Source organism: Manacus candei, unplaced genomic scaffold (assembly GCF_025592945.1).
Source record: "Manacus candei isolate 608988 ecotype Guabito, Panama unplaced genomic scaffold, ASM2559294v1 h1tg000011l, whole genome shotgun sequence".
In the NCBI taxonomy this organism is placed as follows: Eukaryota; Metazoa; Chordata; class Aves; order Passeriformes; family Pipridae; genus Manacus; species Manacus candei.
Window position 1 is genome coordinate 26,318,430 of NW_026138059.1, and position 21,982 is coordinate 26,340,411.

Sequence of the window (21,982 nt, forward strand, 5' to 3'; positions counted from 1 at the left end):
CACGGTTGGTCGTCCTGGCTGCCAGGGCGCTACTGACTCATATTCAACTTGCCATCCACCAGGATCCCCAGCTCCCTTTCTGCGGCACTGCTTTCCAGCATCTCATTCCCCAGTCTGTATGAACATCCAGGGTTGTCCCATCCCAGGTGCAGAAGGTTATGTAGGAAATCAGAAAAAATAGTTACAGTGGTACCTTTCTAGTGTTAGTGCCTATTGCATGAGCAGCAGAGCAGCTGGAGAAGGTAGTCCAATATCATGGCCCAGCTAGTAGGCTCAGCCTCTTGGATGGACTGATGGGAAGAAAGGGGAATATATGGTGTTTCTACATCTTTAATGGGCTCTAATAGTTGCAGGAGATTGCTGATACACATCTTCCTTTCCCCAGACCTGTTGGAACTGAAGACTCCCAAGAGGGAGTATGTGTTATTTTACCAGTCCCAGTTTATTTGGTCTTGTCATCAACTCACTCCATGATCAGTAATATTATTGCTGCCCTGCATTAGAGGAAGGGGTTGATGGTTTCTTGTAGGACAGAATAATAGCATCTTTCTCTGAAGTAGCTCTATGTGGTCCAGCTGATGGTGAGCAGACAGTACACCATGACAGATGTTGCTGGAGGAACTTTAAAGAGGATGGTGGTGTGAGAGACTGAAATATTAAGGATTAATGATTCACACAATAGGCCATTTGCATAAGCAGCATGGTCCTTTGCTGAGGCCAGGTTTGCACCCCAAACCGAAGGGGAGGAGGGTTTTTGGGTGTGTGGTTGTGAAACCCCTGATCTGCATAAGAACAGCCCAGGTGCAGAGGGGATGTGCAACCACCAGGGAGGATGACCAAGACAAAGGATGCTTTGACAGATAAGAAGCAGATCCTGTGAGGCAGGATAAGGCTTTTTATCATGTCAATATCCTCCCTTACACAGCTAAGTCAGGTGTAAAACTCCCCTCTGGGAGAGGTATCCAGACATTCACATTCACAGGTAGGCCTTGTCTGCTAAGGCATAAGTGGCTCAGCTACACTGGTCTGGCATGGCAAACAGTAGTTATGTCTTAAAACTGGTCATAAACCATCAAAGACTTCTGAAGCACCTCCAGACTCATTTTTAGGGCCTTCCACCAGAGGACTGCACAGGATCCACAGTATTCCAACAGACAGTGTAAAACTCCCCCTGCCTCAGGAGAGGTACCTGGACATTCCCACCTGAAACTGAACGTATATTAACTGTGTGTTTCATGTGCTTCCTCCACCTCTGATGGATCAAGACTGTGACCATCACACATTAAATTGCAACAATCAAGTCTCATCACTGGATCCACAGGAGGTGATATTTTTCCTATACATTATCTACTCTTATCCTTTCTTTTTCTTTCTTTTCCTTATATATTTTCTTAAGTGATATCTTAAGACTTTTGTATCTATAGATAATAACCAACATGGCTGCATATCTTCTTTCCATTGAAACCAAATTGTTCTAAACTAAACTTGCCATATATACATATACATATACATATACATATAAACACCGGTCATTCAGTGTGTTTAATCTGCTCCCAAGGGATCTATTAACCTCAGTTACCCTCACCTTCAGGGGGAGTTGTAACAGATGTTTATTGGGGAGGTTAGAGATTTGCAAAGAGCCCCAAAACCTGCATCTTGTTCCCACTGATCTTGTACCACTCTGGATTAGCTGATAATAGGAAATGATGTAGCCAAAGACAGCCCTAGAAAATAATGTCACTTCCTCATCTCCAAGGGTCTGATTAAACTCAGAAATTATTTCTAAAGCTGCTTCTGCATTTCCATCTAGAGTATTACTAACTTTGAATGTAAAAAAAATATTCCAAAATGTTGCAATGCCATAATGACGAAATATTACTGAGGTGTGGGTGGTTTTCTTCTGTAAATGAGTATGCATTATTTATTTCAAGATCATTATTGTTTCAAGATCAAAATTCAACAATTGTATGTTGCATTTCTGCTCTGTGGGGTGAGATTGTCCCACGTAAAGTGCTTGGTATGAGGGGTGGACTTCCTTTTTCGCACTGCACTTTTTAGACAAGATATTTCTCAAAGATATACTCAGTGTTGGGTGGCCCAGTGAACGAGGTTATGGTGACCAGACTGGGTAACCACAGCACTCTCTTTCTGGTTTTAAGCTACAAAAGAGGATTTCCTGAGCACAAGGGACAGGACAGCTGAGAGAGGTAGTCCAGCATTGTGGCAAAACCCCAAGACTCATCTTCTGAGAAGGAACAACAGGAAGAAAAGAGAAGGACTACTCAGTGGGGAACTTGACAGGGCCCATGCCCTGCAAAGGGCTTCCCAATGCAGTGTGCAAACCAGGGCGGTGGGCCAGAAGCCAGAGCAGCAGAAGCCATGAGGCATGCCCCAAACTTGCATGATCCATGGTGACAAAACGTGTGGAGCTCTTATTTTGGGAAGGAGATTCCTAAGGGCCTGGCTGTGCCCCTACCTGCCCTGGGTGTGTGGAAGGAGGAGGTGCATATGCTCTCCTGGCTAAAATACAGCAGGGTTTGGCTGGTGGATTGGTAGTGTTTCCACACCTGCCCTAGCTCTGCTCCTGCGCAGGATTAGCTCTGTGGCAAAACCCTCACTGATTTCAGCAATTGTTGCCTGAGCCCCTCTCTCCACGCATCTGTGCTTCTCTGCCACATCCATCAATTAAGCAAAAGCCCCAGACATCTCCATGCTCATGCAATGTTTTAATTATAAAGTAGTTTGCTTCTGATTGACAATTACTCTGCATGGGAATGGGCCTTCGAGATGTGGTGGGCTTTTGAGACCTCTCTGTCACTTTCATCAGCCTTGTCCCCTTCTCCATCTGGCTGCTGAAGCATGAGGTCTCATAGGCTTTTCTATGAAATAAGAGCACTAAAAAAATTAAGAAGTGGATTGGGCTGGCCTTCACTGAGGCTGTAGCTTTGGTTTTTTTCCCTTTCCCTCTTAGTTGTGAGTAGGAAATGTCATTACAGTTCCAATCACACTGTGGCACCTGGCTCTTCCTTCCAGATGTGCTGTAAGCAGAGAAAATAGATAGCGGTGGCACACAGACAACCTGCCACTGACCTGCGTCTGCTAAAGGCAGTGAGACTACCCTGGGGAGAACACTTTTTAGAAGCACAGTCCTCATTCCAGATGCTGGGATCTGCATGTGGTCTGAGGCGTCACAATAGGGGTCTCTACAGTGGGAAACCAGGGGGCAGGGCTGAGTGAGGGGAGCAGACTGAGTCTTCTTGCTCTGAAAGCCCTGAGGCTAAAGACCAGGGACAGAAATGCAGAGGTGAAGAAACGTGGAAGTCTCTTCTGTATCCTGATATGGATTGTGCAGCTTTACAAGGCACCCTGGGGTCAGAGATGGGTGCAGGAACTTGGGAACTCTCTGTGGTCCTCCTGCTGGGGAGGCAGAAAGCCCCTGCCCTCTCCTGACCTCAGCTGCGCCCAGTCCTGCATTTTCCCATCCCATGACATCCTGGCTGGTGGCAAAAATTGCAGCTCAAAAATACCATGATGAATGGAAGTCATAGCACAGGGTTGGCCTTATATGGTCAAAGGCCACCTGCCACCAGCAAGAGTCACACACTGCAGTAGTGGTCTTCTCATAAGCTTTCTATGGCCAGTGACATATGGGTTGTGCAACATGTTCTCCCATGTAGATTGACCCTTCAGGCCCCATCCTAGTCCCTCCCCACATCAGGAAGCATGTAGAAAAAGACCCTTTTCCTTTTCCAACTAGAAACTCCATGGGATTAGATTTTAGTATCCTGCACTTTGGTTTTCCTTAGTACAATCGCATCAGTAATAGTTTGTTGTTCAACAGTGAATATTGGCAAAGATCAAATATTCAATGGCACGAAGATCAGGAACTGAGCACATTTTGCATGAAACTCTCCCTTTCTTCAGCAGTCTGTGGGGGTTTTTTGAGCAATTTGGATTCAGCCACTAGAGAGCAAACTTCTTCTTTTTATAAAATGGAAGTTTATATATTCCTTTAAGAAAGAACTGTACAGTTCTTCAGGCTAAAAAACATAAAAATTGAAAACAGCTAAGTTTACAGAAGGGAAAAGAAGCTTGCTTGCTTGCTTTTTTTGTCTGTCTTTCTCTCTCTCCCCCTCTCTCTCTCTCTCTCTCTCTCTTCATAAGCTGTGTTTTGGGAAGGGAGAATATATGAGTGTGTTTTGTTGTAGTGAAGGTTTCTGTTAATGATTGCTGAAGCTCTCTTCCTTCATGTCAATCACCAGAGGTAATTGTTCAGGCTGACATTTGACAAGCTCTATGAGGAGCATCTCAAAAGGAGGCCTTGGGACAGCACTACAGGAACGTGCAGAGCGTACAATTGTGTAAGAGTTAGAGGGGAGATCTGCCAACCACCATGATTATACCTATTAATGCTGGAGGACGCCTCTTTCTGGAGTAGTGCTGAGCAGCTGGACTCCCTAAACCATATGGTTTAAGTGCCCTTGAGATTTTAATGGAAATGGGTTCAAGAAGTCAAATCTCTTCAGAGCGAAGTCTTGAGCCATGGGCTTTGATTTGCCCCTGGGTCTTTAACAGCTCAGATGCACCCTGCTCTGATGCTGGGACAGGTATGGAGATAAGTGGTTCTCAGGAGACAAGTCCCAGGTGTGGACTGGGACTTTGCTTCATGTCCCGGGCTTGCCAGCCCAGGTAGCAGCAACAGGAGGGAACTGACCTTCCTGGAAACCACCTCCAAATGGCCCAGAGCACAAGTGAAGCAAATTCTGGTTAAGACAAGATCTGGCAACCCCATCAGCACCTGATCAAAAGCAGCTCTTCCCAGGAAAAGGAAAGGAGATTTTGTGAAATACTTAGCGTTGTCATCAGTGTGTACATAGTGGGTTATCTCCCTGCTGTTCTTTGTGAGCTGACCAGCTGTAGATACATGCATGTTGCCTAATGTTCAGTGAGGTGGGCCCTTATGCTGAGTCACAGGCATGATATTAGGGCCCATGAACTGACATGGACCTTTACAAAAGGGCCTTCCAATGGACTGTGGGTGGTATGTGATTTGACTGCTGAGAAGACAAGTCCTACTATTTCATGTCCTATTGACATTATGAATTGCCCCTTGGGGTGATGTGGCCCAGATTTAATCAGTTTAGTCCATTGTACCAACCTGGGAGCTAGTGTTTTAGAGTGAAAATGCTTTATTATCTTTGTGCTGCATTAGGCATGATGAAGTGGCTGTGAAATGAATTAGCTGTAGCCCTGCAGCATGCCGTGAGAGACTCTACAAGCCAGATGTTTTGCCAGCAAAGAGGGATCTTAGGATTTTGGACTCAGTCAGAGCAGCTACAAGAGTCACAGTTGGAAAATCTCACCAGATCAATCTGTTGCAATGTAAGTTTTTATATATTGCTGTGAAGCCACTGGTCTTGAGACCAAATACATCTTGGGCAAGTGCTGTACAAAAGCAGGCAGCAGGTAATAAAATCCTTTCACTTCTGTCTTGGAAATGTTGAGGTGTTGAGGAGTTGATGTGTCAGTTTAGAGAATGGGGTACTGCCTTCCTCTGTGCCTTCAAGGGCTTGGATATGAACGACTTCACTGTAAGGTCACAGAGATCACAGAGGTACAAACTCTGAGAAATGAGGATATAAGCAGGATAGGAGTGTCCCGTGTCACCAGACATCCAGACCACCACAAAGGGTTGGGTATTGACCTGGCTGAACAGTGGCCAGCGCAGGTGTGCCATCTCCTCTGACCCTCTACTAATACCTGCTTTGGTCTCCTCTGTAAATAACTAATAACCCTGTGTGAAGTGTAGCTTTGGGCAAGCTCAGTTCACCAGAGAAGCTCCTAGCTGGTGCATGCACAGATTAAAAACAGCCGCTGGACAAAGCAAACAGCTCCCAGGAATCACTGGCAGCAGCTGCACAGCTCATGTCTTTGCTCTGTGTTTGACCCCACAGTGTAGTGTCAGTATGAATTCAGCCCTGGGCACGTTCAACCCCTTATACACTCTTACCTGCCCAGCTAGGTTTTAAAACTGTGTCAGACACAAAAGCTGATTATCAGCTTAAGCAGTGCTGTTTCTCTTCTTTGGCTGTAAACACTGGCCACAAGCAGGAGCAAAGCCATCACCTTGAACTTTCTCTAGAAGAGACTTCTGGATAGGAACTGTATAGGCAATCAGCAGCTACTTCGTTAATAGGTACATCAGTAGCTTCAATGGAGTGCTCTGTGCAACTTCCATATAGGGCCAAGGATGTCCCTCTCTTTTAAAAAAAATAAAGCCATGGTGATTTTCGTGTCTGAAAACCCATCTTCTGTAAATGTTCATGTGTCTGCAATTAGATCCCATGAACTCTGAATGGGACGGCTTGCACACTTTCTCGCAACAACTTTCCTTAATGCCCCTCATAAGTGATTGTTTTCAGAAATACTCCCTGCTTTTGAGTATCTACTTGTATTTTCTGTATCCTCTTTGGGACAGGCCGCCTTGCTATTACCATGCTGCAGTTGCTGAGGTCTCCATCTGCAGCACGTGTTGGTGTTGGACCACTCTGGTATCTGCATTTTGTACCTCCAATGAGTCAGAACCTGTGTGCAGGGATGGGAAGGAAATGCTTGTCTGGTGCCATGGGGGAAAACCATGCTGGTAAACGGTGGTTGGCAGTGCATCTTCCTGTGAACTCTCTGGGTGACCTTAAACTATGGCTTCCCTACTCTGGGCTCTGAGCTAAAACACTTGTATGGATTTATCTTCTCTTTTTTGGTTTGGAAATTCTTTGTATGGGGAAATTTTGTATAGAAAAATTAAGGAAATTTCTTTCTGAATCCTATGGAAAACATTTTGCCAACTACTGTGTTGTGCCCACTGACCAGAACTTCATTCTTAGTTTCTTTTTACTCCAAGGAACTCTTTTTACCCTCCTTCTTTATACCTCTCCTCTTTTCGTGCAAGAAGTTTATCAATTTTCTTAACTTTTCTCGCTGTCTCTCTGCCTAAAATTAGATGACTGCTTTCCTTATCTCTAATCACCTCTGTAGTGCTATCCTTTTCCATTTTTTCTTTTTTTGTTTGTCTCTGTGATTTCTTTCTAGAAAACATGGCTTGCAATGAATGTTTACTAATGGTGGAAAGGAAGATAGGACAAAATAAGAACTGGACTCTGTCTTACTTTCTTTACTCTTCACATTCCAGAAATGCTCAGTTATTTGTCCTTGCGAATCTCTTCCAAGGCCTTATATTTATTTCTTGCCTCCACATGAGAATTAGAATCTCTGGTTTGAGGAGACTAAAAGCAACATGCCACTGCCATCTGATGTGCTCAGGTCAGTCTGGGGTCTGCAGCAGGGTGCTCTGCATGTGGATAGTCTAATGACATTTGGTGTCCTTTGCTGCTTCAGAGGGGCAAGGCTGCTTGTACGTGACCCCGAGCCTTGCTTAGCAATTCCCTTGTGTGGTTTTAGGCTTAAACTGGCAATTAATACTGTTCTTCTTTCAGTGCGTCAGCATGATTGTCATGCAGAGAACACTGCTGTCTTGGAGTAGTCCCAGACCTAGCCTGGGGGGAGCAGAGGGGGGAGAAGGAAGAAGGAAACGGGGGTGCTGAGGGTGGGGGAGAGAGGCCAATCACCTCTGGCATTATGAAACTTATGCCCTATAAAATACTGCAATTATATTGTTTTCTAAATCCAGTGGGAACCGTTGTTTTTCAAGCAATAAATATCCTCCTGCAGCATTGGCAGCCATAATATGGCAGTTCTGACAACCTGATAGCAAAATTCATTCCAGTAACAAGAAATGAGACTGATGCTAGTGACTTTCCATTAGCCAAGCTGAGAGAAACAGTCAAAAAGGTAAATAAATTGAATGTTTAAATTTGTTTTCCCTTTTAATATTCTCTTTACAAGGGATAAAGCCCAAGACCTTCACTAGCAATATCTTTTTGATAGCATTGTGATAATGCAGCCTTGAAAGACACGGAAGGAACCACTAATGACTGATAGACCCAAACCAACAATTTTTGTTAAGATTGATGCTCATTTGTTTTGTAGTTCAAATATTTCAAGACAAGGTGATGTAGACAATCATTCATCCTTTGAACACTGACAATATTTCCTTTTCCCATCTCTCAGCTGTTTTGGTCTGGATTATGCAGCATATTCTATTGATATTCCTCTAGCAGAAATTCAAATGAATAGCAAATACATAATAATGAAATATAACAGAATGACATGATTAAACTGAGGTTCTGTCGAAGCAAAACCTTACTCAGCTCTCAGCAGCACTACAGTTAAATGCTTCTAGGAACAAATAGGAACGAATGCCCAGAGCATTTGACTGTAAAATGCTGTGCCTAAGCCACATGCACTACTGTGCTGTTATTATCAAACCGCTTTGTTATGGAAACATATTTAAAGGTTGATCTGTCATTGGTTGAATGACAAGATCAACAAGCTAGGTTTTCATATTTATGGAGAACTTTCCTTGTGCAAAATATCCCTAGTTTGCTGCAACCCTGGACCTTCAGGTAAATCAGTCAGGTCTGGGAGTACAAACAAGCCAATTAACATATGTTAGACCAGATAATAAAATTGCAATACAAATGTACCTGACTCCCTAAGGTGATGGTTTTGATATCTAGCATTCCTTGGGAAAACCCTTACCACGGTGCAGATGTTGCAAACCCAGGTGGATCTCACGTCTTGTTTTTCTTATGGGCTGTACACACTCAGAGCTCTTGGCAGATCCCAGCCTGGGCTCTGACACCAAGGACAAGGGTGGACTTAGAGGAATATAATCTCATATTATCTAGTTAAAAGGGATGTATTTTGCTCTCCAAACCATTTCTCTCTAGGCTTGAACTCCAGCTGAGTTCCATTGTTCCAAGGACATTTGTGAAATATATCTGTAGTTCTCGCACTAAATCTTAGTTGACAGGCTATGTGGTGAAGTAGTTGATCCCAAATTAAACCTTTGAGGTTTGTTCCTTTGTGTCCTACAATTTCGAGGCCACAATTGACTTCAAGATGTGCTTAAATGAGAATAAAGTTTGCAGTAAAACCTACCCTACTGCATATACACATGTAATTATTAGCCCATTACCAGAGATGTTAGCATAGACATAATGAAAAGTTTTATTTTATTTTCCTGCCAGCCCATGTGTGTGTCTTAACTGTGTATTGAAGATACTCTTAGAATCCTCTCACGTAAATATACTCATTGACTAGTAAATATTAATGCCGCACCCTGACTCCAGCTGTGAGAAGATTTTATTGTTGTGTTAGAGCTTTTGATTAGCCTCCAAAAGGTTTTGCAGCATCTACTCTATTTGTCTGAAACATACAGACTGCTGCAAGCAAAACTTGCTACAAAGAAAATCATGCACTTTCTTTCATTGTTTTTAATTTAGTCTGTGCAAGTGGAATTATTTCTGCCTGTTAAATGCTTTGGAGTCACCCTCTATGAAATTCCAGAGACAGAGAAGGAGCTGCCTTGTACTTTTTAGTTCTAGTTTTCAGCAGACAGTGCTGAAGTAAAAGAAACATATGTTACGTCTTCCCATTATTCTCCCTAATTGTCACGGCAATTTACCCACAAGCTGACATGATAGCCATGGAGGGAAATGGAGCAAAACCTTTTGCATAACTCTGGGCTCCGGGAAATTGTGGAGGCAGATGGAAGGGGGAGTTCAGTGTCTGCTGGGCTGCGCTGCGGGGGCTCTCCCCCATGAGATCAGCTGATGAGCTTGGTGGCCTATCTTGACCTCCCTTCATCCAGCTGAAGGAACAAAATCCTCCTCAGCTGTCCCTGCCATATCCCTTACAGCAGGGTACCTCGCTGCTGCAGTTACCCGAGCCGCTGCTGCTGAATGTCTCCCCAGCTGCTGAACTGGTGACTGTGGGACCAGTGTCTATGCTGTTCAGGGACCCTGGTGCCCGTGCTCGTGCCAGTGTGGCTTTTGATGGTGAGAGGCATGTTCTGTGGCTCTCAGTTTTTACAAGAAGAAGGTTGTTCTGAGTTCCTGCATCATAAAAAGCGGAGAAACTGTGCTATATCTCTCCTGGCTCTGAAGGGGCTTTCTGGAGAAATGAGCAGCAATGATGTGCTAATCATCTCCACTCCCTCACCCGGGTCACTGCAGCCAAAATACTGTGCTAGCGTGAGCTCTGGTCTTTGCTTCTTCACAGACAACCTCAGAAGAAAGGGTTTTGCAAGGAGGTATGTCTTTGAGCTGGGGCAATCACTTGTTGGGACAAGCCCAGTTAATCTTGTAGGAATGATATGCCTTTTACTCTGTGATTTGACTTTAAAACCTGAATTAAATGTGCCCAGTAGGCATCAACTTCTGAGCTGGGAAGCTGGATGCTCTCCTCTGACAGTGGAACATCTGGGACCATTAGGAGTGTCTGCTCCACAGTGAGCTCAATCCAAGTCAGATGAGGTACACACTTAGCCTCCAGCTTCTCCTGAAACTGATGGTGAGGGCTTGTGTCTGTGAAAAACTCAAACCATCATACCCTAGCAGAAAGGAGCTAACTGCTTTTATTTACTGGTGACTAATTTTGAATTTGAGCCAGTTGCTGGATCTGAATTGCTATTCCCCAATGTCTGGTAGTCCTCTCTAACCTGCTGGATGTTAATTTTCATCAATACAGGCTTTTTGGGGGCAGTACTTTTCAAAACTTGATGCATTGGTGGGGCTGAGTTCTGATAGTAAGTCAGTTTTCACGTGGAGGTCACCAGAATGTCTAGCCTCTTTTACATAAACTTTAAATATAAAACCACAGTAACTTTTCATGCTGAAGAATAAGTCTTGCTTCTATTATGCAGAAATTACCACATTTTCAGCTGATCTTTTAAGTGGTTCCTAATAAAATTATTAGGACTGTAAAATCTTCAATAATATTTTTAAATACAGCCCAACTTCACAGTAATAAACGCAGCTTTTAATAGTCCTCATTTATAACAACTCCAACAGCAAGAACTAATTTTTGCTTTCATAATGAGGCCTATTAGCAGGACTGTTGACACAGAGCTGACCTGGATTCAACAGTCATATGACTTTTTTGTTATTTTGAAGGCACATTGTGTTTATCAAGTAAACATACAGCTTTCCCTCTTGTCCTTGCCTCTACTTCTCTCTTTAAAGGTTGTTTGAAGGTTGTTGAATGGAAAGCACAGAAGTAAAATGCAGTGATGTTCTATGCAAATAGCAGGTTTCTTCGTTATTCTGATGCAGCTAATTGCTGAACCCTGGCTATGATGTGTACTTTCACAACGGGAACATTTATCCTGTTCCCACTGGGATTTGTTATGGTGAGAATACACCACTTCAGCTTTTAATACAGGCAAAGGACACGATTATTTTAATATGTTGACATCATTTATCATTACACGTGCCTTCTGGCTGTAGGTTGCAGAGCTGGAAGATGTTGTCTCCTGAAAGCAGCGGTGAAACTCTGATTGCTTCCCACAAAACAAGGTGGGTAAACAGTTCCCACCAAGCTTCCTGCACTAGAACTGGTGGTGTCCTCTCCTTGCTGGGCCCCATACAGGACCATGGGAGCAGATCAGCATGGTGTCTCTGCCTGTGACCTGCTCCTGGCTCCTGAGTGAGGCTGACTTGTCTGGGGGCTGCAGGACCAAATTTGTGCTCCTAGCCCAGGCATCTCCCTGACACCAGGCAGTTCTACCTACACACGTGTCCTTCACTGAGCAACCAGCATCTTGCAGAGATGAGTTTTGCACGTACCTCCTTTCTGCTGAAAGGGACACCTTATCCAGGAGAAGTTAGGTTTAGTCCTATTGCCCTCTTGTGGCTGCCCAAAAGTGGCTACAACACTGCAGCTTGATAAAGGCTACAACTGTCACTGTCTCGCATTTGCAGAAGTGGTACCTGCCTATTCAAGCTGACATAACTTTCCTATAACTTAAAAACACAGTATTGGTTCCCTAGGAACCGCTGCATAAGGTAAGGTGGAGCACCAGTCAGGAAATCATGACATTTCTGAAAGGGATTTAGGGGTGCCATTGCTGTGATAGCAGAAGACCAGGCCCAAGGATGTCTTGGGCCAAGCCTTCCTTCCCTTCTCCTCCCTCATGGTCACAGTTACCTTGTGGCTATTTTTCAGCCACATGAGAATGGGAAAAATGGTTTGTTAGAGTTCTCCAGGGTTCTTATATCCAAATATGACTACGAAAAATGTCCTGGTAGCACTGGCAAGACACGTTTCCTTGCAGTCTGACCTGAAACGAACTAATGCATTAAAAATAAGACATCTGAATCAACCATCACCCTCAGCCAAAATTAGAGACATAGGTAGAAAGACTGAATATAAGTTCATCAAAGTACAAATTCTAGTTCATGGAGCTGTTTATGAATTCAGACTTTATAAATTAGAAACAAAATCTCTCCCAGGATCCAGCAGTCTCCAGTGAAAATGTGTTCATGTCATTTTGTCTGTCTACAAGTTCTCTTTCCCTTTGGCATTACTATAAGGCAAAGGAGACTAACAAAAATATTTTGTTTTGTAAGGCTGTGTAAGCTATTACATAGGTATCTGTTTTGGTAGCAGGATGCATATTCATTATGATGCAGAGGGCTGTCTCCCTGAAGGATTTCTCTTTAGTCCATAGAGCCTAGCATTTCCTTCACTGTGGTGTTGGCCCAGCTTCCTAAATTTATTTTCTATTCTCTGCTGTGATTTACAGACACTGTGGCTCAGAGAGATGCTATTGCAACATGATCAGTCTGCTGCAGGTAGTGGAGTTCCAGGGGGATAGCAGATGACGGAGCAGGGCATTGTCCCAGAGCGGGCAGAGGAGCTACCTGCCTGCCTGGCATAACCCTCACATGGCAATAAGCCACAAGTGGTGTGGTGGGAGTGTCAACACATGGGCAAAAGAAGGGCCCGCTCAAAGATTTTTGACTCTATCATGTTCCTGCCTGAGAAGTGATGCCAGGGCAACGTGGAGAACCAGTGGCAGTGCAGTCAAGCTGGGTGGGATTTACCTGACAGAACTCACTTTTGCTGCCTAAAAATAGGCTATCCTGTTGTCACTGAAGGGAGGCAGGTAACCTACAGAGGAGGGTCCAAAACACCAGGCTCAAGCCCCTCACCTGTGTCACAACTGTATTGGAGTACCTAGCTCTCTACTGTTTGCAGAGGGGCCAGAGACAGTGAGGCACCCCAATTTTAGACAGACAGACTTAGAAGAAATTAATTCTGACATGGTGATGAAACTGCTTTAATGTCAACCATGTTGCTATTTTAGAATAAAACCTTCAGATTTCTGGGACTTTATGTGCTAGGAAGCAACAGGATTAGAGGGTTTGTGGCCCAGTTAAATAATCTGCATAATTCTCTTTATTTTATTCCATTTCCCTCTGAGTTTTTGTTGCAAGTCAGTGACAACCATTTCCCAAATGCTTTCAATAAGGAAGAAACTGATGCTGAACCTCATCAGCCTGCTGCAAAGACATTGATATTCATGCAGTGACTTCAGAGCCACAGCCACATTCCTGAGGAGGAAGAAGACACTTCTCTAAGAGTTGTTTCTGCAGCAGCCCATCTAGGGACCTATCTTGAGAGCTGGGACGAGCTAAAAAAAAATTTGAAGGCACTGTTGCAAAAAGCTTTGTTTTGTGCAGTTGGGTTGTGCTCTCTTACTTGTGTGCCCCTTCTTTTTGTACCCTGGAAGGATTTGGACTTTATCAAAAGAAGCATTTCACAGTGGTGCTGAAAGGGGATTGTTGGGGTGAATTAACTAATTTTTCACTGGCAGTGAAAAATCACTGCCAGTGAAAACCCACTGGCAGTAGGGTATCAGCTACTTTCTGAAATGGGCAATGCAACTTCTGTATTCATGGACTTCAGTGCTTTTCCATTGCTCTGTTCATTTTGAGGAGCCCATTTACTCTTCCAGAGAATTAAATTGAGAGGCAAAATGGGTTTCTTTCACCATACCCCGAGCAGCTGAATGACCAGAAGAAAGAAAGGTGTATGGAGGCTGATGAGAGTTGTCAGCCTAACACAGCAGCTTCCTGCACGTTTTGCTATCTAAAAGCAAGGAGTGAGGGTCCTTTGCCAAAGGATGGAGAAGGCATATGGAGAAAAAAATGTATCTAGGATATAGTTCCTGGTCTAAAAGCACAGTGGTCCTAGTCAGAAGCCACATTTCAACTAGGTGCTGAACTGGTTTTATGTTAAACACGAGTCATCTTAACTTCCCATAAACTAGGATATAACTGCAATAGCATGAAGCTTGCTTCATACTTTGTGGAAGATTGTGGTAGGTTTAATTAATCATCCTTAATTGTTGGATGAGCAGAACTATGAGGACAATGTCAGTCAGCTCCTGGTATGTAGAACTAAATACGTAAAGTTTAAACATGTGAGATGTAAAAATGTTGGACAAACTCAGAGCTGGGCAAAGCTACAAAAAGAAATGTAAGGTTGTGTAGGGAAGTGTGTGTTTGCACAGAAAGCCTGCTGTGATTATCTTCAAGACTTTCTCAATGCTAGGGAAGGGAGTGGCTCTACACTTGCCCAGTGTATGCCGGTGGCTGAGTTAATGTGGTTTCCTCTTTTTTTGGGGGAGAGGGAGGGAGAGAGGGAGGGATTACTGTGCAGTAGTGTGCACAGTCTATAAGAACATTTGCTTTTTATTTTCTTTATGAAGAATATGTCCAAAGCTACATCAGTACCAGAGGCAGGGAAGTTCACTTGTAGGTTGTAGGCTGGTCATGAAAAAGCTGTGCTAATCTTCTTACAACCCAACCAGAACATTTTACTACTTCAGTGGCTTGGCTCTGAAAATGTGAACTTCGGTTTTCCCTTTCCAAGAAGCTCACTTGTACCCTGGCTAGGATTCAGGGGAATTCTTAAAATTTCTACATATGAAAAATTTTGTTGTCTCCAGAAAGGAAGAGTCTCTTGGTTTTCATCAGGGAAGCAAGCAACAAGAGAAGAATTCCCATGGCTTTTCAGACAGGAGCCATGGCTAAGGTCTGGCTCTGCTCTACTTGTGGCTCAGGGAGTGTAAAAGACAGTCAAAAAGCACAAAACCCAGAACAACACAGCACACTAATGATCAGGCTGTATGATGCCTGACACTGGCATAGCCCTGTGTGAAAGCAAGAAACTGCTGGGGGTGCAGAGGCTGTTTCTCAAGGATATTCATCTTTTTCTAGTGTGCGTGAGGATGCACTATCTCACTATCTAAGTTGTTTGCAGATTAAAGAACTGTAAAATGGAAAGTGATTTTTGATAAAAGTGATAAACTAGTGCAAGTCTAACATGATAGATCACATATCAGCCTGCAACAGATATTCAGCATAGGCAAGCCTTAGGTCAGAGACAGTGAATAGAGCAGCACCACAGCTAACCAAGCACTAGTGATAATGGAAGATGAAGTTTTCACATATGTAAATCTCCAGAAATACTAAACGAGGAGCCTGGAAAAATCTGCAGATTTGTGAATATTATTATCTATGAACTTTAATTACACTGACATTTAAAATGAAAGAAATGGCACTTTAATTGCACTGTAGCCACACTTTTATTACATACATTTAAATACATTAGAAAGTAATTAGATCTGTACTATACTGTATAGGACCAGTTCAGGCAGTTAGACATTAAAAGTAGGGAAAATAAAGGAGATTTCAGAGCTGCAGCTCACCGAGGGAGAACTGGTTCAATAGTTCTTTCTCAGTATCATAGAGGAGCAAAAAGAAATCTTCTCCCAGCTTTTTGAAATTCTTCAAGGAGCTCTAGGGCACTGGATTCTGAAGTCTGCTTGGATGAAACTGCTTGTGGGCTTTAGACAGATGACCTTCTCTGTGATGCCATCATCAAAACAGGCAGAGTTTCTTCAAGTACAGCTTTGCATATCCCTGCATAATTATGGCTATTGTCATAGGAAGGAACTCCCTCCTTGGAGCCAATGGACTGGATGAGATGTGTGACACTTCATATCCAGTTTGAGAGGACTGTTTTGAATTTCCAGATCTGAGGATCCACTATCTGTGAGGCTATGATAGAAACCAGACTCCTGCTGCACTTCCAGTTTTTGGTCAAGAATGCTGACATAGAGGGTCTGACATTGCACTTCTTCTTTGCAAACCTTATTCCTGTTTGTGGAAAGTTGTTAGGAAGGAATTAAAAAAAAGTTCTGCTCTTTGATGAACACTTAGAAGTTATGTTCTGTTAGTGGTTCAGGCACTGAAGAACTTTATTCAATTCTCTAGTTTTTAACTGACTCTGGGCAAGCGACTCCACCTCAGTAGTCTCTACTCAACTGTGCAGCATTAATGATTTCAGAACAGAGCTCTCAGCTCGGCTCTTCAACTGTAGAGTCATACTGGTCCTTAATTCATAAGCATTTTTTGCAATCAGACATGCTGGCAAGATGGACTACATAAGAAGAATTCCTTGCTTAAAACTTTCAGAAGCCACTGGTTTGTGCAGCTTCTGTACTACAGGCTAAGACTTCGAAAGTTTGAAATGCATTATTGCAGACTCCTCTGGGGACGGTGACATTTGGTTCCTTGTCCAACATATTTGTCTGATGCCTCGAATGCACAAACCTGAATTCTGTCCTCGTGAAAGTAGAACATTTGACAGTAGTACAAATGTCACCACTCCTTTCATTGAGTGAGCAATCACGCTGACACTGCAGATCTTAGGCACTGTTACGCATATGGTGTCATATGACACCTTCCAGGTCAGAAAGTATCTGAAAGAAGTGCATTGCTGACTTCTGAGAAAAATGAATTGTCAATTTAATTTTAACTTGGGAAATATTTATATAGGAGACATTTTTAAAAGATCCCATCCTTGGATGTTTTTTCTGTTTCACGATTCACTGCTTGGGTTGTTGTTATGCCCTGCTGCTATTTTTTTTTTCAAGATGCCTTTTCAGGGGGTTAATTTTGAGAGTCCCAGTTTCAAAAACACACTCCCTCATCCCACAGGTGTGACCGGCATTCTTCATTGCCAAATATGCTTGTGATTTGCATTTTGACATACTTCTCAGATGAATTTGGTTTACAAAGTTATCCAGATCTCTTTGTGTCACTGATGTGTCATTATTTAGTATGTTGCTGGAGGTGGCTTGGACAAAGAAGAGAAGTTTCAGCAATGGAAAAAGAGATTGCAGGAGACTCTAGGCGAAAACCTCGATGAGGAGAACATTCTGTGACCAAACTTTGGGCAGATTCAATGGACTGAAACAGTTTTCTAAGAGAGTTCCAGTTTTATTGTTAATGCATGCTTAAATGTACTGTACCTCTACGTTTTTATAAAATCTTATAGCCGTCTTTCCCTCATGTTATATTCCCCTTTTCCTACTGGTTAATTTCTGCCGCAGTGCAGACCTCCCTAATAAGGTTATATCCTTCCCCATTTCCCTTATATAGATATAATCCCTCCTACGCTTTTCCTATTAAGTTGAGTTCCCTCCTTTCCCTTCCTTACATGTATTGTTCACACCCTCATTTCTAGAAAGTTCCTCTCTCCTCCTATAGGGGGATCCATTTTGAATAAACAGACCTACTTCCTTCGTGAACCCGAGTAGGTTGTCACTCCTTTTGGACTGTGACAACATGTCACTCTTTGTACCACCTGTAAATGTTACTGATCATGGCTTTAGATTTTCTTATAGATTAAGATACTAACAACTATTCTCTAAAGAGATGGTATGACGATACCATATCTCTGATCTGTGTTCCCACCGATGGTTTGGTTGATGTATATGAACCTGTGAGGGACTGCTAACTTGCTGAAGGAAAGGAAGAGAAATTCATAACAGTCTTCCCCAATGGGAGGCACAGTCTGAAAATAAAGAGGGTCAGTTTCAAGAAGGAAAAATTCAAAGTAGCATACTCGGGTAGAAATACCCCTATACAGGAATATCTAATGGCAAATACTTGGTTTTCAGCAGAAAAGACTGTAGTTTTCAATGAATTGCAGGTTCAACAGGAGTTAACTATCTCTACATGGTGAAAAAAGAAAAAAGTGTTACAGTGGGGAATATGGACAGCTGTTTAGCCTGCAACACAAATTAAATATTCCTCCTGCTCTGGTCAGCACTGAAAGGGCCTCTGCTGCAGCTTTAAGATCAATTTCAGATGCTGCATTTCAAAGCAAATGGAATTGGCTGGAGGGAATCCCGAGGAGAACACCACTGCTGACACATCTCAAACACATGGGTTCCACAGGAGGCCTAAACTAACTGGGTCAGCAAAGAAGGACTGAGCCTTCAGATTTGTTAAAAGTGTCTCTAAAGAGAAAGAGAACAACTTCCTTGCCATGCCTGCAGGACAAGAAGTGCACAGCTTACATTGCAACTACTGGGGTTTTTTTAAATATAGGCTGATCAACCCCTTGTGAAGCTGATAAATGTATCATTGGCTCTTCCTTGGGATGAGGGTGATTTGGATAACCTCTCAAGTTCCTTCTTGTCCTCTTCTGCACAACTATTAGCATACAGTTCTGTTGTTGATCTATTTTGCTATATTTGCTATAAAACTGAGTTTTGAAATCACAAATGCCTTTAGAAATTGTCATTGGATTGTGGCTCTTTATTTACTACTGATTTTCAAATCCATCAGTACATCTAATGTGTGCTACTCTGACTTGTACTTGTGTTGACTCTACACTGAATGTCATGGCTGGATAAAAATACAGTAAGTTCCTTTGGTTTTGAGACCACTGTTTTGGGGGATTGACAGTGCACTTTAGAGATATACACTACATTTTTCTTATGCTCTAGCATTGACCCTAAGCTTCTACTGAGCAAGGTGTTAATATATACTAATATATACCTGTACATCTAAACACCTTGAATAAAATCAGTACTTTCTGAACTACTTTGTATTAGGTCCTTTTTTTTTTTAATTGACTTAATTTGCTGTATTTTCAGGGCAAACTACCTGAACTGTGGATTTCATGGGACAGAGGCCAAGTTCACTTCTCTTTTACACCTTTGAGTGTGCTTTCTCAAAGTAGCAATTGCATATGACTTGCTCCTGCTACATTATTCTGGGACTTTTGAAATCCTGAGTAGAGTTTTCCATAACTGGAGGCAGCTGGCACAGGAAGATGGGGAAAGAGGGATACCCCAGCTGAAGAAAACACCCTGAGACTCTCACACTTGAGGTGGTTTCTTGGGCTTTCTAGAGCAGCTGCTTCCCAAGGGACTAATTTGATCTGTAGTGCCTGTCTTGGGAAGTACTGAACCTGTATTGCTTTGGCCACATGCACAAGGTGCCAATGCTCACCATACATGAGGTGGTATCTCTGTTCCTACAATATAATTTGCACACATCCAAGCTGGCCCATGGCCTAGAGTTTGCCTCCCTACTAGCTATGCTTTACCAGTCATTGTTGCTCCTGAAGTGCAGTAGCATGAAGCATCAGGTGGGATGGGGGCATTTTGGGGGCCACTGTATCATTTTCTTACTTATTTGCTTCCCTGGTGTGTTTGCCAGCTCCTCAGGAGTGAGTTGTTTCAGGCATCTGTTAAATTGGCAGTGACTGACACTTATTGCAGGCACCCAGGGATTCCCTGTCACTCCAGAACTACTGGGACCTGTCTAAAAATCATACTTTTCATATGCACCTTCTCATCCAACCCTTCCTTCAGCTGCTGTTGTCTAATGTGATCAAAGCCTTTACCCATCACATACTCCCTCTCCACTTTGTCGCTAGTGAGGTCTGATGAATCTCCATCATTATTATTCTGAGCCTGTAGGTCACCCAGACAGAACACAGTGCCCACACAATGGTAACAACTGAATTATAACAACTTCTTTGCTTCCTTTGCAGCACAGATAGAATATTTATGACACTGTTAGTGCACAGTGCTGTCAAGATTTTTCAAATGAGAGTAACTCACCTTTCCCTGTCACACATGCGTATCCTCCATGTTTCAGAAGTGTCAAGAGAATCCTTATCAGTTTTTCTCTCTTAATAGTCTTCTGCCATGAAGCCCAAGTCAAAAATGGCAGGCTGTAGCACAGGCAATTCTGATGGATCTTTCTGTGGAGACAGCCAGGATAAAACTTTTGGCTGTGTTGCTTAAGCAAGCGACTTAGCCTTCAGGCCATGGGGATGTATAAACACTTTTTTCCTTTATCTCCTGATTTTAAGCAGAATTTAAACTCCCAAGTATCATCACAGATTTGTTCCATAAGCTTACAGGGCATCTGATACTTAACAAAACCCATATATAATGCAAAATTCACTCTTCTGCATCAGAGGGACCAAATTATGTTGGGACCTTTATGCCAGCTTGGATGCCAGTTTTCTCCGTAGGGTCAGTCATGGAGCTGGCATCAACACTGCAGTTTTGTGCTCTGGCTACAGTAGCAGAAATATGACTGATAGTGGGTGATCTGGACAATATTTGTACTCTGAAGGGATAGGAAAACACATGCATTTAGAACGAATGAATATAGCACCTCAACTTTAAGCTCCCACCTCTTTTTAAATAGGACATAGACTTTGCTAATGCACAAAACTCTGTACAGTTGCAAACATATGTGCAAGTTTCTCCTATGGCCAGTGAAGATTAGCCAGTAAAAAGGTTTTATTTTGATAGTGTTCCTTAAACTACTTCAGAGAGCATAATAATTCCTAGTAGTGAAAGCATCACATGTGGGACACAATGAATGCACTGAAGCCAGTCCCTTTGGGGTCCCTCTGTAGTTAGGTGAGATCTGATTAACTAAGTGATGGAGCCTCCAGTGTGACTCACATCAGCCTAAAGTAAAAACTAAAACAGGGCACAGGATTTAGAGTTCAGCAGAGCCTTGCTCTCCAGCAACTAGGAAGGAATGAAACTCACATGGTTACACCTACACTGCTGTTATTGAAATTTGGGGAGGTGCACATTTGCTTCTCCTTAGCCCTGGACTCATGTAGTAAATCCTGCCAATGGTTGATGAACTTGTTTGCTGCTCTTCTTCTGGCATGATGGTCCCACATTATACAGCCTGCAGAGCACTCCTGTCAAGCCAAATAATTGCTCTGGTGATGGGATTGCCATTCTGTGATATTTCTTGCAATTCACTTAACTACCATCACACCTGATTTTAAACAGAATCAGCTGATTTTGCTTGGAGTTGAATAAGAGACCATGGTCATGAACTGTTCTGCAGCAATACAGCTGGAGCTGGACCCCACACTCTACCTGGCTGAGGTGGTAAGGACTTGTATCTACAGCCAGAGACTCTCACAGTAACTTTGCAAAAAACACACTTGACTATTTCCTACCATCATTGCTTTTCCAGCAGAAGTTTCAGTGACCAGTGACCTGCTCTTATGTTGTTTAGTTATTTCTGGATTGCTCTTCTTTAGCCTTTTGCTGTGGGTTCATATATAGCCCTAGGACAGAGCCAGGAGAAAACTGGAGAGGAAGGGGAACCAATGTACAACTAGCCTTCCTCATAATTTCTTGTAAGAACTTCATTTTATTTTTCCTCTTGAAAAGCTGGTTATTAAATTTCTCTCATGTCTTTGCACTGACCTGGCCAACAACTGAACTCTATTATGGTCACTAAAAAAATCTGGTCTGAGAGACGCCTGTGTCGGTATTGAAGGACCTTTCATGGCACAGCCTTTCAGTACCCTCCCTAGCCTATCTCTTTTAAAATGACAAACTTGCATTTAGGAAAAGGAAATTTACTGTGACTTTTCTGTGCAGATGGTGATAAGTGTGAGTTAGCATTTGTAAGCTTATAAGCACATATGGTTTTGTACATATCAATTAAAGCAGTTGGCTAATCACTCTAATATCATTACTGATTCATCTGTATTCCTTCAAATAGACATTTATGCTCAGCCTGCTGGTTTTCATACGTATGGACTGGATTGTGCAATCGTCCCTGTCACCATTTGTAGTCAAAAACATTTCCTTGGCACCAAAAGGAGTAAAAGGGTACATTTCAGAACTGTGTGGGCAAGTCGTTTGGCCCATGCC

The 21,982-nt window shown here is 42.9% G+C and overlaps 2 long non-coding RNA genes across 2 annotated transcripts in view; both read left to right on the forward strand.

The window, feature by feature from the left end:
- LOC127466759 (uncharacterized) overlaps nucleotides 1–21,982 on the forward strand; it is a 53,396-nt gene that overhangs the window by 16,049 nt on the left and 15,365 nt on the right. The window lies entirely within an intron of this gene.
- LOC127466761 (uncharacterized) lies at nucleotides 3,217–6,895 on the forward strand. Its single transcript, XR_007902847.1, has 4 exons — nucleotides 3,217–3,329; nucleotides 4,263–4,361; nucleotides 5,213–5,382; nucleotides 6,479–6,895. It is a non-coding gene; the product is annotated as an uncharacterized LOC127466761 (long non-coding RNA).